This window comes from Gossypium arboreum, chromosome 11 (assembly GCF_025698485.1).
Source record: "Gossypium arboreum isolate Shixiya-1 chromosome 11, ASM2569848v2, whole genome shotgun sequence".
NCBI classification, from domain to species: Eukaryota; Viridiplantae; Streptophyta; class Magnoliopsida; order Malvales; family Malvaceae; genus Gossypium; species Gossypium arboreum.
In genome coordinates this window covers 101986936-102001894 of record NC_069080.1, presented here as the reverse complement: position 1 = coordinate 102001894, position 14959 = coordinate 101986936, and positions in this window count along the sequence as shown.

The window sequence follows — 14959 nt, the reverse complement described above, 5'->3', positions numbered from 1 at the left end:
TTACACATCCTCAAATGAACATACATGCTCTACGTGTGCGGCCTTACCGAGTCAATCATGGACAGCGGTACGAGTAAACACCTTGAGCTCATGAGGAATGGACATTTTATTTATATTTGGAATTTAGCTTGGTAAGTCTTGACCTATGTGGTGATTATACTTGAAGATAAATGCATGCAATGTCATATGGTGTAATGTATGAAATATCAAAGTAGGGCTTGGTATGAGATCAAACCGAAATGCCTAAGGAATTATAGCACAGTTTGGGTGTGGATGGAGGATTTTAATCCCGCATTAATTATTTTCTCTTATGATATATTATTACTGAACGGTAATATAATGCTTATGGCTTACTGAGTTATATACTCAATCGGTGTTTGCTTGTCGCCTATTTTAGGTTTCTTGGACTCGTCCTTTTGCGTGCTCGTGATCGTCATCGAAGTCATCACACCGACTAGCAACTTTTGGTATCTTTCTTTGTAGTCGGTCTAGGAGAACATTTTGGCATGTATAGGCTAATATGCTTTGTTGAACTTTGGTATGTAAACTTTTAGCCATGCGAAAATGGCATAAATGTTCGGTTGGATTTAGTTCTCTAATGTTAAGTTGCAAGTCTTGGTAATTCGATTTTTATGCCATATGCCATGGTTGATTATTTTGGTGTTAAAATTCATGATATGGCAATAGTGTAGTAGGGAGATGTTTGACAATGATTAGCCTTTGGTATGGCTAGTCATGATCATAATTTGTGACATGTATGATGAATCACTAGTTAGATTAAAGGGAAATCATGCAATAGGCATAGTTGCTTTAGTAACAGGTGCTGGCAGCAGAAGTGACGTGAGATTGAAAAATCACTAAAAATAGGGGAAATGGAATTAAATAGTGAATGAATTATGGAATCGAAGCCCGATGAGTCTATTTGCATATAGAAGAAACGAAGCAACCATATGAGCTGTATGTTAAGAGATATTTAAGTTCTTACGGGACAGGGCCAGAACGGTTACTGGAGTCCCTGTCCTGACTTTGGGAATTCATCATGAATTGACCAGAGATAATTAGAAGCCATGCCATATATGTACAGATTCCTTTTCGAGTCTAGTTTCTATAGAAACAAACGGCATCAGTATTGAAGCTCTGTACAGGGAGATATCCAAGTCGTAATGCGCAAAGGTCAGTGTAGTCGATCCCTGTAACATGGGGGACTTCAACTAATAAACTGTACTAATTGGCCCGACCAAAAATTCTAGAAAAACATTTGTAGATGCATATATGAGTCTAGTTTTGGGGAAAATTTACGGATCTGGATTTCAAGTTTCAGAACTCAAGATATGATTTTTAATGCGACCCGTATGCAGATTGGCAGCCTGTCTGGGAAATTTCTAATAAGTGGCTTGAAGTCTGTTAACACCTCGTGTTCTACTCCGGCGATGGTCTCGGGTTCGGGGTGTTACATGGTTGGTGGGTTGAGTAGTCTCCCCAAATGAGCTTGCATATGTTATTGATGTTGCATGTATTTTGAAATGGGCCTATGGGCCACACTGTGATCTGAATAAGGGGCTAAGGCCCAGTTTATTGTAATCTGAAAAGGGCTCTGGTCCAGTACCACTGTTACCTGAATGGGCTTAGGCCCAATAGGCTTGAGCTGACTTGGGCTTTGAATGGGTTTTCCTTACACACTGAGTTTCCCCAAACTCACCCCTTTTATTTTCATCCATGCAGGAAATCCTCAACCATAGTGGGCTTGAAGCTGTGAGGGAATTTGAAGTGGCCACCCGTTCTGAAAGTTTGGTTTTCTTCTAGTGAACTGGACATCCTATTATTTACGTTGAGGTTTGGGTTTTTAAATGGAATAAGGCCGCTTAATTATTTTTGATGGTTTTAATATGTATTACTAAGATAGGTATTACTTATTTTAACTGTTGAAATTGGATAGCTTTAGGGCGCGTTTCAAAAAAAAAACAACAATTGATTTCAAAATAACACGACAACAAGCAAAGCTTCCGCAATGAAAGTATTTTCCAAAATCAATCACTTTTCCTAAAAATGACATAATCAAATCGGTTTCCTAGAAATATCCATGACGTTAAGGTGTGGCAATGGCGGTATGCATGTCTAGGATTGGATCCAAAGGGAGCTTGGTACTTAAGCAGTTCGATGGACTCACAACCTCTTTTCCAGTTTCCTACCTGGTGCACAGCGTCCATTCACTTTAATCTATAATGAAATTATCTTTTAAAACACTAAGTAAGTTTTTCTGGATCAACAATATAAAATGTTTTGAACGCTTCGATGTGGCATGTCGGATCCAGTCATAACGTCTGGCCCGAGTTTGGGGTGCTACATTTCCCCGATTGAACCTTCGGAATAAAAACGATACGAATGATCCATTGTGAGGTCGCATGTGTAGTACTATGTGCAGGCTACTATGCGTACCCGAAAACTGTGATCACGTGTGTAGTACTAAGTGCAGGCTACTACGTGTATTAGATGGTGAGGTCACGTGTGTAGTACTAAGTGCAGGCTACTACGTGTACCAGACTATTGGTCGCATGTGTAGTACTAAGTGCAGGCTACTATGCATACCAGATAGCTTCGGCTACAAGTGTGGAAATGGGAAAATGTGCAGGCAATTGTGTATCTATTATTATTCTGATGAGTTCAACGGGAAATCGATTAAATGAAAATACATGTGAAAGTGATTATGTGATGAACAAGTACAAGTATATGTTTATTTGAATTTATGAGCAATATGCTCAATATTTGAGCGAACCTCGGTAAAATGGAATGGATTAAGTGAAATTGTGTAAAAGTGAACTTTAGTAGTAAAACAAGATTGGAAGAAGAAAGTGCATGACTTTGAAAATTCACCAAAAATTGTGTAAGTTGAATTAAATTTAAAAAAAATTTATGGAAATAAAGCTTAATGAGTCTATTTTTGCATGAAAGAAACAAGGGAAGCAAAAGAATTCTATATTGAGTGATATTTGAATTCTTGTGAAATAGGGTCTGAATGAATTTGAGATTCCCTATTCTGAAATTAGAAATTCACCATAAATTGTACAAAATTATTGAGAGTCATACCTTACATGCATGGATACCTTATAGAATCTAATTTTAAGGGAAACAAACAACATGGTCGTTGGAATTCTATCTGAGGAGAAATTTGGTTTGTAGTGCATGTGGGTCGAGTAGTCATACCACAAACAAGGGAGACTTTAACTAATAAACTATACTAAATGGCCCGACCAAAAATTCTAGAAAAAAATTAGTAAGTAGACATATGAGTATAATTTCATAGAAAATTTACGGAATTGGATTTAGAGTTTTGTGACTTGAGATATGATGTTTTTAACTCCGGGACTCCAGAAAACAGCCTATCCTAAATATGTGTAATTGTACAATTATAGTGTTTTATCTTGAAAAGCATGGTAGTAATTGCTTATTATTTTCATATGAACTTACTAAGCATAAAGCTTACCCATCCTCTTCATATGAACTTCCTAAGTGTAAGCTTACCCATCCTCTCCATTTCTTTAGTATTGGCAGGTCGGCTCGGGGTTGGAGATCGTCGGAGGCAAAATCACACTATCAAACTATCATTTTTGGGAAAATTAATTCAAATATTAGAAATATCAAGTGAGTGGAATGTATAGAAAGTTGGTTTGTGATATGTATTTTTATTATGATTTTGACCATACGTATCAGTCTGCATTGAGTTATCGTATAAAATCATGAGATGTGGTCCTTATCCATTATGGTTTATAAGTTTAATTAATCGTGCCATGTCCTATATTTTGATGTGATGATATAGTTAGCTTTGTTTGTTATGAATGTGTTTGAAAAGTTTTGAATTAAATGAAATTTTATGGCCCGATTTTCGTCTGTGTATTGTTAAGCCTGGTAATGCCTCGTACTCTGTTCCAGCCTTGGATACGGGTAAGGGGTGTTACATCATATGCGTATTTTGAATTTGCAGCGGAAAACTAGTGTCTTATCAATATTTTGAAAAATATTATCGTACTTAATTAAGTGAAAAATCATGCATCTCGTCTAAAACTATCCTATTAAAACCAAATGTCAACGTCCAAAAACTGAATCAGAGCTCTCGAGCTCAAACCAATCCTAATCCCAAAGATTAGTTGAGAAAATAAAATAACAGATTGAGCTAAAAGCCCAGTATACGTCATAGCCCATCAAGCAGATAATAGATAACATGGCATGCTTAGAAATGCATATTGTCAATCAGAATAGATCCTACCCCTAACTGCTACACAGCATCTCCATCCATCCAGCACGCCAAATAGAGTTATAGAAACTCATCTAACCAACACATCGAAGTTGTGATCTTGAGCCATCGAAATATTATGCAGACGAGCTACTAGATATAATGCGGAAATACCGCCAGAAATAAATAATGCAGTATAATTGGAAATATTAGATTTTGCGGCTAAACAACTAGAACCACAAATCATAGTATGCCAGAACTTCCTCTATGTCATACACATCCCATCCCCAATGCATATGCAAATGGCATAACACCATTATACATGCTCAAAACAAACATACTCATATACAGATATAACGAATCAAAACATGCTAATAGCACATATAGACTAACAACTCGAAGGCATGCTCATAGGTTCGACCAACATAGTAGTAAGCAAAAATCTGCATTTAGCTAACATCGATAAGGGCACATATGCATTCGACCAACAACAATTATCACTGACCCTTACACATTTGGTCATCCAATGAGACATACACTCAATCAGTTAAGCATAGATCACCATGGTTAAGGGTTACTTACATTCGACCCTCACTAGATTTAAGCACAAAACACATACGATGATTATAGTTGGGTCACAAAAACATTCGCTCAGTGCCTTAAGAGGCACACATCCATAAGACTAACACCACACACACAAAACACTCAAGAGTTACGACACACACCTCATTGCTTTCGGATTGTCTGCACAACGATAATAGACCACGTTCTACACACATGACGTCAAACCCTAACCAATTAGTATTCATACACAACCTGATCTAAGGCATTTGACCCTTGCCCTTTAAAAGCCTTAGGCCAACCATTAGGGCATTCATTTACTTACTCTTAAAGGAAGAGGTTGCTAAAATCCTCAATTCGTAGGAGGGGCGTGCGCCACACACTCTTCGCCTAAATAAGAAACAACCAAATAAAACCATCAGTCCAATGACTGATCGATCAAATCACACATCTACATACCTCTCTCGCTAAACCAAAAAACAAACGCCCTTTAAGGAGTAAACAAGTTACTTACGAAGAGATATAAACACAACCCCAAAACACCCAAATCTCACACGGCTAGTAACTATAACCTGAAGAAAGCGACGACACAGGAGAACAAAGTCTGAACGATAGTAATATCAAAAGGAAGAACGACAATGGAGAAGAACACAATGTGAAGAAATCACCAAGGTGAAAAATATGTAAAAATAGAAAAAGAGATTGAGGGAGTGGACGAAAACAGAGAAAAACAAGAAAGAAAAGAAAGAGACTACCAAGAAGAAAAAATAAGAAAGTACAATGAGAGGATGGTCCGGGAGAAATTTTCAGCAACAGTTTGGGCGGAAGAATAGGGAGGAAACAAAACAATTCAAACCTAAGATATAAGGGAACTTACAACACTCCTTAACCACTAAGCTAATGCCCTATACTTGTTAACAAACTTACAAAATCTAAAGAAAAGTTAGGCACAACAAGCTAGACATTTGAGACAAAATTAATAAAAATTAAAAAAAGAATCGAACACAAAACCTTAACCACTAAACTAAATTAAGAAGTTTGGGCCGTTACAGAAATCAAGCCAGTAGAACCCAAATTCAATTTAATTAATAAATAGATTTTTAAGTTTAAATTTAAATATAAAATATAAGTTTTTAATTTTTATTATGTTTTAAATATTAAAATAGATTAACACTCACGTGTTAGGTTGGCCTAAAAACAAGACAAAGCTTAAATTTTTTTTTTTAAATCAAGCCATGAATTCTCCTAATCCATGAATAGTTTTAACCCACACTCCACATATTAACATAGGTAAATTTAAAATACATATTAGGTAGCGTGAAAAATGGTTGAAGTAAATTTATTTTATTAACATTTAATTTTAATGAAATAATTTATTTGAAAGTGTTGATATGCATGAATATTACAAAAAATAATAATAGTTTTTGTAGTTTTAAATTAGGTTATTAAGTTAGCACATCCATCAACACATGGATTTAGTATTTATACCAAATCCAATGTCCAATAGCTAAACGTTGAAGTTTTTATATTTTATTTTGAAGTAATGTATTTATAAGGATTCATTTACATATTCACTTACACTTGAGTTCTCTCTTTGATTCTAAATAATTAATATAAATTTAAATTTAAGAATTAACAAAATAACAATTATTTACATTATTAAATTTTGAATATAACATAAAAATATATATTCAATCAGAGCAAAGCCGGAAATTTTTTAGGGCGGATGAAATTTTAATTTTTATAGTTTATATTTTTATAATTTGTAAAGGATTAAATTGAATTTTTATAATTTTAGGTGGGGCCAAAGTGAAATTTTACCCTTACTAATTTAAAATTTTTTAAAAAGTTTAAGGACCTAAAATGAAATTTTTCATTTTAGGAGTGGTCAGGCCCATGCCAAAGACCTCAGCTATGCCACTGTATTCAATCATATTTATTTTCTATTTTATTATTAATTAAAAATTTTATTAAAAAACTTTAAATCTCCGGCGAAAGCAGAGGCTTAATTCTAGTTTATAATAGAATTATTTATTTAAAAATTGTAATATTAATATTTTACAAAGTAGTATTCATAATCTATACCTAACCATTTGTCCCAAGCAAGGATATCTCTCAATTTTAATTGTTGAGAGGTGCGAGCTGTTTTAGTAGACAAATAATCCTAGACATAAATTAGGTTGTGGAGGGTAATTGGGTCAATTTATTTTTATGCTATCTATATGTATTTATCTATAATTATTTTAAATTTTTATTTGATTTGGTGTACCTTAAATTTAATCATATCTGTAAAAGGTCATGTTAATTTATGTATATATACTAAAAAAATTATTTAAACAATTATGTTAAAATTCTAGAAATTTATCGATCTATGTTGTTTTTGGAGAGAGAAAGGAAGGCGTGTCCCACTAGGCGTATTTTCACTACCACATCAATGAAAACATGCCGTGTAGGATGCATTTTTGTTCTCTCTCCAAAATAAGCCCGATGTAGATTTATTTGTTTTCACTTAGGTAAATTTTTTTTTTCTTCTTCTTTTTCTTGCGATTGGAAATTAAAAGTTTGTAGATTTATTTTTATCCGTGATTGAGATAGAAATGATTGTAGTTTTAAGGAATGTTTGAATTTACGATGGTGCTGTGGAGCTAGGTGACCTACAAATTTCATCTGCCATGTGAGTATGGAGCCATCTCTTAGGAAGCCAGATTGCGTTGCAACTCAAGGTCCCAGTTGACGGTGATTATATGGTACGAGGTTGAAGTGTAGCTAGGGATTCAATTTGCAAAGGTTATACTATCAAAGGACATAAATGGGGTCATAGTTGATGGTGGTTATGCGGGCACGACAACGAGTATCTCATCAAAAGAGGATATTTTATAAAACTCAAACATAAATACGAGGAAGAGTGACATTTCAATACAATCAAGTGATGTATCTTATCCACCACCGTCGAAGGCGGTGACCCAATTATTATAACATGTAACAGTATTGAGGTGTAATAGGTTATACTAACAAGGTCACTGCCTTCAGTGGGGATGGACAACATGAATAAATTGATTGTATTGGAAGGCCCCTTGCATTTTCCTTCCTCGCGCCTATGTTTGAGAATTATGAAACATGTTCTTCTAATGAGAAAACTCATTGTTGTGCTCACATTAGCACCATCAACTACGGCCCTATTCATGCTCCATCCCTTGATAGCATAACCTTTGTAAATTTGAAGTCTTGGTTACACTTCAACCCAAGACGTATAATCATAGCCAACTTGGACCTCGAGTTGCAAAATGGTCTCAGCTTCTCAGGTGATGGCGCCATACACATACGGTAAATGAAATTTGTAGGTCACCAAGCTCCATGACATCACTGTGGACCCAAACACAACTTAAAACTATGACTATGTCTCCCTAAAAGTGAGAGAGAAATAAATCTGTAAACCCAAAAATTTCAACACGTAAGAAAAAGAAAAAAAATTAGAGGAGATTGAGAAGTGGTGAGTAGGGGTGAAGAAGGAGCATTTATATAGGAGATAGGGCGAGGTAAAAAGGGAAAAAAATTATCCCGAGAATCCTGGGTTGCAAGACTCAAAAGCAATCAAGCTAGAGGGTGTTTTCATCTAACATGGCAATGAAAACATTTCCTCATGTGGCATTTTCCACTGACATGTGGCTTGAAAACGAATCTTATAGGAAGCATTTTCACTATCATGTTAGAGGAAAACACCCCCTGGAAGGAGCCTTTTCTCTCTTGCCATTTCAACCATAAAACTTGACTTCTTCCGAGTCCCTACAACCCGGTATTCCTAAGTTAAACTTGATCGAGGAAAATGTAGAAATCACGAGTGTCCTATTTTCTCATACTAACTCAATCGAATCAAGTGAAATAATTTTGAGTTGTCGAGTCCTATTTTATCATCTTAACTCGACTTGAAATTTCTCTAAATCGAGTTGAGTGAAATAAAATTTGGGTCGAGTTGAATCGAATGAAAGTGTTCGAGTTAAACTAAAAAAAAAAAACTAAACATGTTAAGTTAAAATCTTGTGCCAGTATAACTAATTTCATTTTAGGGCACATATATTTGAAACCATGTATATTTGAAAACTTTTCCAAAGCAAAATAAAAAAAATACTTTCATATGACAAACTTAAATCGTTAATTAGCTTAGTTAGGTCCCAAAAATTATTATTATAGAAATATTTTAATTATATATATTTTGTAGAATTTTTTGAAATTTTAATAATTTTACATATAAAATTTGTTATTCAATTATTTGAATTATTTAAGTTATTCAATGGTAAAATTTAACTCGAATGGTAAATTTTAAACTCACAACTTGATTTCATACAAACCAAGATAATTTAATAAATTTGTTTCATACATTGTAAATAAATGTACATTTCGGATGCAAAACATAGTATATAAAAATTAAAAAATAACATAATCATGAGTGTCTCGAATGTATGCCACAATCGAGTGGGCGTCAGACATGTCTTGGGTTTCGTCGCACTATTGTGTTTGGCGGCTACTCATCAACTTCAGCTTCACCTTAACTGCATGTTAGGGTTGATCGCTGACTTCGTCCCCTTCCTTTGTGGTTGAACCTGATCGTGTCCTAATCGCCCATTGTGGATCCCATTGGGTTGAGTCGGCAGTTGCGAGGATGACCGACCTCATTAGAACAATGATGTTAGGGGTGTTTGTGACACTATTTGCAAGCCACTATATGGTGTCACCTGGCTTGATTGTAGATAAAAGGTGGAAACTGAAGGTGTTACGGGATGTGTCAATGTTGTTGGTGGGATTAGCATGTAATATGGTGCGGTGTGGTGGTCGTGCATAAAATATCCCAGGAGAAGGTGTTGATGTAATAAATGATGGTGTTGTGTCACTTGTGTAAAACAAATTGGTGCTGAATGTGTTGATGCATGGAATGATTGTGTGTATTGTGGTGGTTGTGTAAAATAAACAAGAACTGAAGGTGATGATGTGGGGAATGAGCGTGTGTGTTGTGATGGTTGTGATAAAAAAAAGAGTCAGAAGAAAAAATAATAAATCACATTGACCGAGAGGTTGAACGGCAATCGGGTCCTCTGATGTAGATGGAATAAATGTTGATCTTGCAGCATCTCTATCTCCAGACTTAGGATTGATGGGCCCTCGTCTTGGTCTCCTAGAGTGACGTTGCCTACTCCTCTCTGAATTCGACAATAGATACTACTTGTCATTATGCCTGATCCAATCCATGTAATCCGGAGACGTTGCCAACTCCGTTGTGAGAATTGGTTCACGCATTGGCAAGAAATCGTACCTACGCTCCCACATCTCGATATACTTCTTGTGGAATGTTGGCTAATTTTCCTCAAGTCTCCCACAAGTCAATCTTGTGGAGGTCATCGAGCTCCTAGGGTGGTGATGTAACGCCCCAATTTTCGGGAATTCTGTGATTGATTGGTAAAATTTAAAATTCTGTGTTCTGTCTATTTGATGAAGGTTTAATTATGATAGGGGGCCTCTAGAAGACCCAAGCTTAAGCTAAAACCCGGTAATTTTAAGTGATTTTAATCCATAGGGAAAAGGGGTTCTGGTTAACTGGGCTTTTAAGTATTAACTGAGTAAAATAAAACACAAGGAAGTTTGTGGTAAGTTGGCATGTGACGCCACTTGAGGGCTTTAGAGGTGGCGTGTGGATGACCAAGGAGAGCTAAGGTTCGAGTCGCAAGGTATGCAAATTAGTGATATTAATTTTTATGTACAGAAAAGGTAAGCAGTGGAACTTAAGTGAAAGTCTGTCAGGAGAAGATTTAGGAGCTGATAAGGGAGAGGATTGAGGAACTGATAAGGGAGAGGATTTAGGAGCTGATTAGGGAGAACAGTGTTGGCCAAATGGTGGACTCTTGAGGAGCAAGAGTTGGCCGGCCAAGGGGTGCTTGAGGGGGGCAAATTTCGGCTAGGGTAAGTGCCAGTATAAATTCGACATTAGGGGTAAGTTGTGTCGTTTCCTGACTATTCTCCTCTTCTTTTCTTTTTCTCCTCTCTCCATCAACTTTTTCTTTTCTTCTTTTCTCTATAGCCGAAACTTTCCATCCTCCTGTTCATCTCCATCTTTTTCTTCAGACGTTTCTAAAACCCTCATAGCCATTTACCATAAAAAGCCGAAATCCCGAAAACCATACTTTCATCTGTGCCGATTTCTCCTAGCCAATTCTCTCATCTTTTTCATCATTCTTGACCGATTCTTTAGTCTCTAAACCTCAAGTTTCTATCGACAAGACCACAGCAAAACCCTCCTATTTCATTTTTCGATACACAGTTGCAAGGAAAAAAAAAGCCGAAAACTCCACACTCCTAAGGACTTAGCCGAATATTGAGATCACTGAAGGCTCGACTTTTGTTATCATTTGAGGGCTTAGAACTGCATCAGAATCGAGTGGGGATTAAGGGATATTGTTGACTGAAGGAATCGGTGGTAAGTCTTTTCAACCTACTCTTTATTTCGTATTCTTGAAAAAGTCGAAATCTTAAAGGTTAGGGAGGCTGTCGATTTGGACTTGTAGCCCTAAGGGGTTGTGATAACTGTTTTATCCTGATGATAGTGTGATCTAGAGGCTGCTGATCAAGGGCTTGGACAAGGGGAACAACTGGATCTAAATCTAGTCGCTAACTTCGGCAAAGGTAGGATTGCTAATGCCTAAGGTGTTATTGGTCTAATAAGGTAAGGGGTATTATGTAGTTCGTTTCGGTAGTTAGATTAACGTGGTAATAATTTAATTGTAGGCAGTTCGTGTGTGGATCTCGTCAATGAATCGTCGCAAACAGGTGTGTAACTGGCACCCTCTCATAGACTAGATCGGCAAAAGTTGAAAAGCCGAAATGCTAAAAAGTCAGTATTTTGGGAACTTGCGAGTGTGCGAATGCTCGTAAGATAAGTGGGTTAATATTTTTGATAATCTTAAGTGATAAAACTACATTACGTGCAATTTCGTGCATTATTGATATTTTGGGCTTAATGGGCCGAAATCGGGTTAATGGGTCAACGGGCCCAATTCGATAAGTATGCGCGGTAATAGTGCGTAAATGGTAGAAATTTACATGAAAACCTTAAAATAGTTAAAATACTAAAATATCCCTATGCATGGAAAAATTACCATTATACCCTTAGGTGATAAAATTACCATTATACCCCTAGGGTTAGTTTTGACTAAAAAGCACGATGATCTGAATCTGTACGATGTATGCCATGATTGTATCTCTGTTGCATGGGGACATGGGTTATATTATGGAGGAAGTGTCCTGGTGGCTATACCATAAATTATCTGATCTGGTGGCTCTGCCACATATATCTGTTCTGGTGGCTCTGCCACGATTATCTGTTTCTGGTGACTCTGTCACATTATCTGTTCTGGCAGCCATGCTGCATATTTCTATGACGTGCAGCGGTTGGGTGGGTCTAGTAGTCTCCCCACATGGTGTAAGGTTGGACAGGGGTGCATATGGTTGGATATGGGTTGGGTTTTGCATAAGCATGTAATATCTGTTCTGATCTGTCATGGGCCTAAGGGCTTCTTCTGATTCCTGTTCTGGGCTAAGGCCAACTTACTATGTTTCTGTGGTTTGAGTTGATATAGGCTATGGTTGGGTTAACTTACACACTGAGTTTCCCAAAACTCACCCTTTTATTTTTCATCCACGCAGGTAATCCCCAACCATAGTGGGCTTGGAGATATGAGGGATTCGGAGTGGCCACGCAAGTCTACAAATTCGGTTTCTTTCTGATAAACTGGACGTGTAACATCCCAAAATAGGGCCTAAACGGAATAGTGGTTGCGAAACCACAAATCCGAGGTAGAAAATTTTATTTTATTACTATTTTGAGGTTCATGATATGATTGCATGATTGTGTGAAAATTTCGTGATGAAATTCTATGCATAAAGTGCTTAAGTTGATGTTAGGGACTAAATTGAATAATTTGCAAAACTTGCATTCTAGAAGTTTTTAGTATGAAATTGCTTTGGAATATTAATTAGGAGGGTTTAAATACAATTTGACCAATTTCTAAGTTTATGGACAAAATAGGACATGGATGGAATTTTTGAAAATTTAATAAGGAAGGGCATTTTAGTCATTTGGATATTAAATGAAATAAAAAGGGAAAAATAACACAAAATTCATCATCTTCTTCATTAGCACGAAATTTCAAGGGTTCTCCATAACTAGGGTTTGTTTCAAGCTTTCAAGCTCCATAGTAAGTGATTCCAAGCCCCGTTTTTAATGTTCTTTACGTTTTCGGAGTCCCGGTAGTTCGATAAAGCTTATGCTAGCAATAATTTAAGTTAGGGTTCATATTTGGAAAAATACCCATAGGTGAAAAGTGTTTATTTTGATGTTTTATGATAAAATATGAGGTCTTAGATTATGTTAGACAACTTGTGCTACTCGGTTTTAGGTAAAAACGAGTAAAAGGGCTTAATCGGTAAAAGTACCTAATAGTCATAAGTGCATGTTAGAGTGTGAATTTGATGCTGCCATACAAGGGAAAAATGATCACCATGTCATAAAACATAAGAATAAGAGATAAAGTTTAATTCCCGAGCCTAGGGGAAAAATTTTAAATATGCAAAAGTTTAGGGGCAAAAATGTAATTTTTCCAAAGTTTGAGTAAAGGACTGTTTTGATAAATGTGAATATTAAATAAGTTAAATTTGCTATTATAGATCAAGAAGAATGAAATTCGGGAGTAGATCGGGGAAAAGAAAAAGTAAAGGACTAAATTGTAAAGTTTAGTCACATTTTGTATCGAGGTAAGTTTACAGTAAATAAATGCAATATTCTTTTATTTTACATTATTATTGTCAATTTCAGGAGTTATATACTTATTTTTGAGAATATTTAAAGTCGAATTAAAGGCTAAGTGATGAGAGAAAAGCATTAAGAAGCCCCGTTTGAACCTTAGGAATGTTAGGATATTAGGGTTGACAGAGACGAGATGTGACATAAATGAGCCATGTAAGTCCATATCAGATATATGGCTTTGGAGACAGGAATGAGCCATGTAAGCCCATATTAGATATATATATATATATATATATATATGGCATTGGAGACAAGAATAATTCATGTAAGTCCATGTCAAAGACATGGCATTGGTAGGATATTGATAGACAAGAACGACCCTAGTATCCTTAGTATTCTGAGTGGTTCAATGGGTCATTGTACACGTTAAATTACAGTGAATTATCAGCAAAAGGAAGGTAGATTATATTTATGAATAGTGAAAGGTCGTAAGAAAGAAGGTAAGTGAGTAAAGAAGAAGGTAGAAAATGAGAAGTAAAGAAAGTTTATGAGGCTAGGTGACATTATGTATAATTATTCATTATGTTGAATGTTGTAATTTATTTGCTTGTAAGCTTAATAAGCCTAGTGCTTACTCTCTTTATTTTCTTTTTCTTATAGTTTTATCAAGCCACTCGGAATCGAAGGAAACGTTGAGACCCGATCACACTATCGAAGAAATCACATTGGTATAGTTAGACGTTTCGTTTTGTGTATGGAATGTATAGGAACTTGGTTTCTTTTGATATGATATGATCAATGAATGATGTGTAAATACTTGCTAGTGATTAGCTAATAGAATGGCTGATGATATACATGTTTAATAGTATGTATGATTAAGTAGTAACTATCACATGAAAACTAAGAAAATGTGAAAGTAACTTAAAAATGTATTCAAGTATCGAAATAACGTGATTTTGAAAAATCACAAGAAATTGTAGAGACATGGGTTGATGGTGAATAATATAAAATTAAAGCTCATTGTCTCTATTTTCATATGGAATAAGCAAAACAGGTAAAAGTTTTGTATTTTATAAGATATCTGAGTTTTGGTGAAATAGGGCCAGAACGATTTCTGGATCCCCTGTTCAAAATTTGGAAATTCACCATAAATTTTAAAAAAATAATTAGGTGGTTTAATTTATATGTTAGAATCCTTATTGAATCTAGTTTTAATAAAAACAAACGTATAGTCATATGAATTTTGTACAGGAGAAAAGTGGTTTGAAGTAAGTAGAGGTCAAGCAAATAATTCAAACAGGTAACTTTAACTAATAAACTGTACTAATTGGATAAGTCAAAAATTATAGAAAAAAATTAGTAGATAGATATATGAGTCTAGT